The sequence below is a fragment of the Lactuca serriola genome, chromosome 9, assembly GCF_051521515.1.
Source record: "Lactuca serriola cultivar US96UC23 chromosome 9, Lser_US96UC23_V15, whole genome shotgun sequence".
Classification (NCBI taxonomy): domain Eukaryota; kingdom Viridiplantae; phylum Streptophyta; class Magnoliopsida; order Asterales; family Asteraceae; genus Lactuca; species Lactuca serriola.
The window spans coordinates 86,971,153-86,977,600 of NC_136416.1; the positions used below are offsets into that span (position 1 = coordinate 86,971,153).

Below are 6,448 nucleotides of genomic sequence, written 5' to 3' on the forward strand. Positions count from 1 at the left end.
TGATGTATAAACTTCATTGGCGTTGTATTGTTCGTCAGAGTTCACTAATACTTTTGTATTGGCACGCGATATCCCTCTAGACAATGCCACATAAAGTTGGTCATGCGTGAAACCGATTCTGGGAGATAAATACCTACATTTGGAATTGTTTCTTCATAAGCTTTATTGATTGCCATCGCGAAACATAATTTGATTAAAAATTGTTTTCTTATCAGCTTGAATGGTAACATGTCATCTTCATGCGGACATAAAAGAAACCTTGGACCAAATCTCTAGATAGTTTACTTTGACTATTAGTGATGCAACGATACCAAATAGTTTCTTTTGATGATAAGTTTCATACGATTATTTAGGGGCTTAAGGTTTACAGGGAGTGTGTGTTGCAATAAATATTAGCAAATTGGTTAAAAATGAGACTTATTTATGAATGCAAATTTTCATATGTTCTTAGCAGGAACATGTTATACTTTAAAAAACACGTAATATATTATTCTTGCATCATCTCTTATTCATATATAAGTATACATTAGTCCTAGAAAAAATAGTTATTTTGTCAAAATATCTGTTTAAAAACTAAAATAATATGTGAAATTTATTTTAAAACGGGTAGGTGCTAACACTCTTTTTCGTAATATGATTTTCATATATTAAAAACATAAACCATGATTACTTTTATAATTTGAAAAATTAAAACATGATTACTTTTATATATCTGAAAAAAAATTCGTATAACAAAACTTTAGAACATAATTAATCGTTTAAAGATAATAATGAAATATTGAAATAAAGAATCAATTAATTGGTTGTTATCTTATTTTTATTTTTAGATGGTGATAATCTCGTTATGTCTTATTTAAAAACTTATATTATAATATAACTTATATATATATATATATATATATATATATATATATATGATAAATACAAAATAAATTAATATATTGTTATCATTCTACTTTTTTTGTTACAAATTTCAATGCTAAAAACAAATTTTCCCTAGAAATTTGTCATATTAATGACCTACTAATTAACAATTAAATTTATATATTACATAAATGGCTCACATGTGAACAAAAGTACCCAAATAGTCCATATTTGAAATGTTTTTCTTACATAAATGGTCTATTACGCGAAAGAAAATGAAAATGTATTTTCCATTAATAAAATGTTTTCAAAAAAATCCTATTAATTAGCTCTAATGTAGAAAAAAATTGTTCTAGATTAGCCAAAAAGAACACGGAAAAGTCATTTTTTGAAACTACAATGCTATTAATGAACTTTTTTGCAAAGTTTAATGCTATGAATGATTTTTTTTCCAGAAAACAATTGTTTAAATGAGCTTCAATATACAAAAGATATAACTTTCCATATCAACTAAAAATAATCCAAAAAAGTCATTTTTAAGAGTATGATGCTATATATGAACTTTTTTTTTCAAAGTTTAATATTAAAAGCAATCTTTTTTCCAAAAAAAGGTCCTAATATAAGGTTAAAAGAACATATTGTAAAATATTTATTGATCTACATGAGCAAGAATTAAACGTTTCCATGAATACCCAATAAAGTATATAAATCATGCCTCCTTCTGTAGTGAATTCCAACGCCCTACAATGTAGAATCCCCATCAATTGTAGCATTCCATAACTCAAACCACATCTGATAATCAATATGAAGAGAAGTTGCAATAAAAAATAATAATTGTCACCATCTTATTCAAATATTAGAGATTATTGGGGTATTAGATAGTGTAATAACTTGCAATTAAATATAATTTTCAAATAAAACTTAGTATGAGAAACTAACCAATGTGATCAAGGATCAAAGAAGGCATTATAACTAAAACATAAACAAAGAACTATTAGGGATGAAACATGAAACTTTAAGGAGAAACATACAAATTTAAACCGTGAAGGATAACAAAAATCGACAAGTATATTTTTTAACTAATTTAAACCAATATATTTTTAAAGTAATTTAAGCTGGGCCGCAAGTTTATCCCAATATGTTCCCTTAAGCATTTTATCGAACAGATAATAGACAGGTAGACCAAACAAAATTTTGAAGTATCCAAATCAAGGTATCAAATCCTAACACAAAAAAAAAAAACAAAAAAAAAAAAAAAAAAACAAAAACAAAAAAAACAAAACAAAACAAAACAAAACAAAACAAAACAAAAAAAAAAAACAAATTTGTGATTTTAACAACCAAAAGCAAAGGATATGGCATACATTGTGTATGAGTCTATAGTTTATAATTTGATTGCTCAACTTATTGAACAATTCATCAAAAGTATGAAAAAAAATGGGGAATCTCATAAAAATATCTGATTCAAATTTCTAAATAACACAACTGTGACAATTAATTTTCAAACCACAAAATTTGACACCCTCATAACATAAAAATCAAAATATATTTTACTTACGTTCACAAGAACCCAGATGAATTCGACCATTTCTGTTTTTTGTCAACTCCAATTTCGACCTACAAGAAATCTAAAAAAAATCAAGCAACTTAGTAACAATCATTTTAATGTTGTCACAACTTTAGCATAAATATCGATAAATAGTACAAATATTAGTTATCAAGAAATAAGCATATATATGAGATGACTAAAAAGTTGTCAAGTGGAATTTGAGTTACTTGTTTTTTTAACTTTATCTGATGTATTTATAATTCCAGTTGTTTGACTACAAATCTAAATCGTTAATTAAAAATCAAAACAACATGTTTTCCTCCATTTTCTTCTCCACTACAAAACTTAGGTTAGATATATTATGTAAAGAATCGAGGGAGGCGGGGTATTTTTGTATTTTATTTTTTGTGAGATTTAATTATCATTAATAAAATTTATAATTTAATTCATTTTATTTTTGTTGATATTTAATTGTCATTAATAGAATTCCTAATTTAATTCATTTTATTTTTGGTGAGATTTAAGTGTCATTAATAGAATTCTAATTTAAAACATAATATACGTTTTATAAAATCTATTGAAAAAAATAAATTAGTTGACAAAAATGATCAAATAATTCAAAGGTGAAAAATATATGATTGAAATGCAATCAATGGTCCTGATTTCTTCAGTTTAGAATTAAAGGTTCTCTTTTAATAATATTTAGAGATTATATAAAATTTAATAAAATAAAAAAAAAAACTCAAAAAATAACATGAAAAAGTTAATTCAAAATAACCAAACAATAACATTTAGCAAAGTAAAATTTAGCAAAATAAATTAAAGTGGGACAAATGACAAGAAAACTTTAATTTAGTAGAGAGAAACCGTTATTTTTAAACATTGTTGAGCATATATATATCTTTACCCTATACTAATTATGAATTGCAAGAAACATAAACAATACAGGAATTGATCTAGAAAAAAATAATTAATTAGATTCCCAGCTGGGAAATTATGAAGAAATTACACCAAATTAAAGAAAAAATTAAAAGAATTCCCAGGTGTTCTTCCCCAAATCAAGATCATTTTTGAGCTTCCTGCTTCCTCCTCCTACATTTCATATTACTACATGATTAATTATATAAATTAAGAATTCCCCAAAAGAATTTTAATGGCAAAACCAGAGCTCTTCTTTAGCTTTCTCTTTTATGCCACCATCTGCTCCTGCTCTATATACATCTGCTCAATCCATTGCGGCAGTTTATCACCACCGGCGCCGCCGTATCTATGCTTTTCCGGTGAACTATGCAGCCCAACTCCAACATCTTTAACCAGTGTATTCACCCATGAAACATCTGGTTCATTATTCATATTTACAGCTGCACCACCACCGTATCCGAAAGATGCAGATTTCCTAAGCTTATTTGCATCTTCACCGCTGTAACCCCACTCCAGTTTCCCGTCCGGCGAACCCCATTCGGTAAAAGTGGAGGTTTGTTGAGGGACTGACCGGAGACTCATGGTGGCTCCTGCTCCTCGGTCGATGAAGCTCTGACTGCGTTGCTTGGTGAAGGAACCAGATCTCGAATTCATGACTGCCTGAGCAACTGCCGCCGAAGAATCAAACCCGTAACTCGTCGGTTTTCTCACCGGAGAAGATGAGTAGTTTGGTGAAGGGTAGGATGCACGAAGTGGGTTTGAATTTTGTCGGAATTGTTGATGACTGGTTGGAGATTGCAACTGGATAGGTGAGTTTGTCATTGAAGATGACACTTTCGGAGATAACCCATGAAATTGAGATAATAAAGACTGATCAATAGATCCAAAAACGTCGTCGAGATTAGTTGGTTTTAAATTCAGTTCCCCAAATCGATTGTTGTGGTTGTAAAGATTAGTTGCTAGATCATCGATCATTTGCCTTCGTTGTTGCTGTTGAGTTCTAATGCTCTCCGATCCAAGCAACTCCATATCGATTTCCAAATCTCTAGCGTTCAAAGCCGTCTTCAACCTACTCCCCGGAAGTTGCAGCGCCGGCGGCGTTAAATGATTCACCTTGTTCTGCCACATCGGAGATGTCGGAGGGGACATCGGTGGAGTTGAACCAAGCGCCAATGGACTCATCGAACCCATTTCCATTGAATTAACAGCAACAGATCCTGATTTTGGAGAAGGGAGAGCTGATCCAGTAGAAGCGTACACCGGCCGGAGCTCCTCCACCCTGTGAGCGAAAAAACAAACTTTTCTAGCACATCCGATTTCATCTTTACATAAACGAGTTCGGTATTGAGCAGGGTGAAGCCATGATTCAAACACTCCATGTGCATATTCGCAGGAATCTCCTTTCACACAGCTTCCTTTTCGAAACTCCGGGCAAGGAACGCAGCTGTAGTTAAACTTTCTGAGGTCACGGCGGCGAGCGTTCTCGCCGGGATGAACGAACGGGCACTCTGTCCAGTCATGAGTGTAAGCTCTTGAGCATGGTTTCACCTTAAACGTATACATCCTAAACTCATCGGACCCATAAACGCCATTGTTGATATCAGGCATCGATACATCAACTGGATACTCCTTTTTAGCGGAAACAATTTCTTTTTCTTCAGTTTGTTCTTCATCGCTTCCATCTTCAATCCCAAAACCCCTCAACAACATCTCCAAAACTCTTGGTTTTGTTGATTTGATCCCACGAGCAATCAAATCGCCGGGTTTGTTGCCTTCACCGTCGGTTAAGTTAACATCGGCGGAAGCTTGAAGCAAAAGCTTCACAACCTCAACGGACATCGGAGACCCACCTGCAGCAGCGCAGTGGAGAGCGGTGGCGCCGTCGGAATCGGAGATTCTGTTAACATCAACCTTCTTCGTGTTGATTATGTATTTGACAACATGAATGCTTCCATACATTGAAGCAATCATGAGAGGGGTTCGTTCTTCCAGCCCCATCTTCCCTTTACACCCGTTTCTTCTTCCATACCAAAAGCTGATCTCATCTAAGTTTTCCCCCTTCTCTTCCACCATGTAAATAAACCCAGAAACATCATCAGCAGCTGCTAATTCCAGCAAATTCGAGCATTTCAAGAACAATCCATTGTACTTCTCTTGAAATTTCTCTCCATCCATGACAATATGAAGTTTACCCTGTGTGATCTTACACATGAAAACCTGCAAAAATTAAACAAACCCCATTAACAATCTGTACACAAACAAGAAGAAAAAAATAAAAATAAAACTATTTAGTTCATTGAAGAGAAGTATCATACCTTTAAGAGTGATGATTTCAGATTTGATAAGATGAATGAAGTAAGTATCGATTGATTATTGGATCGAAGAAGAGAGTGAGTTGGGAGTTGGGGTGAAGGATTTATCTTATATGATGTTGGAAATGAAGATACAAATAGAGTAACGCAGATAGCACACGCTATGGAAGGAGCGGAGGAAGGTGAGACTTTTTCTTCTTTCTTCTATGTTTCTTTGGTCCAAGTCAAAGCTTTCAACAATGGTGGATAAAAGCAAGTTTTTTGAAATGAAATGAAATTCAAATGCAAATTTAGATTCAAATGAATGTATGTGGAACCTGCAATCTACTGATATCTGACTGGCTTTCAACGGGCTTGTCCAGTGGAGTATGAGCTTGAACCGGCTGGAAATGATTTAGAATCCCACGCGCATCGGTTAGAGCGTGAGGGTTTTTAAAGATATGGATGATGACGTGGGGATCTTTAATTGGTTAGTGTCAGTGAGTGGCGCGTGGGATTTTAAACAAGATTGGATCGGGTGACTGGTTAAAGATTCCAGGAGAGTGGTCACGCGTGACGCGGTCTCTTTACGTTTTACTCGGTCCGTTATTTCCCACGTGTTGCAATGTTCTGATTATTTTTGATAAATCTAAGTTGAAAAACTACAAATCACACTAGTCCCATAATTTTTTTTTAATTTTAATAAAGAATTAGAAATATAGTAAATTGCATTGTTGGTCTATGTAATTTGATCAAATTTATAGTTTTGTCCTAAAGTTAAAAAATTAATAGGTTATATCCCTATGGTTTTAACAAAATACAA

General features: G+C 32.7%; 1 pseudogene across 1 annotated transcript; it reads right to left on the minus strand.

Moving 5' to 3' along the window:
• Positions 1 to 3,364: 3,364 nt before the first annotated feature.
• Positions 3,365 to 5,880, minus strand: LOC145074825 (zinc finger CCCH domain-containing protein 29 pseudogene; annotated as a pseudogene). Its single transcript, XR_013692127.1, has 2 exons — positions 5,650 to 5,880; positions 3,365 to 5,551 (listed from the first exon to the last, which is right to left on the minus strand). The product of XR_013692127.1 is annotated as a zinc finger CCCH domain-containing protein 29 pseudogene (transcript).
• Positions 5,881 to 6,448: the final 568 nt, after the last annotated feature.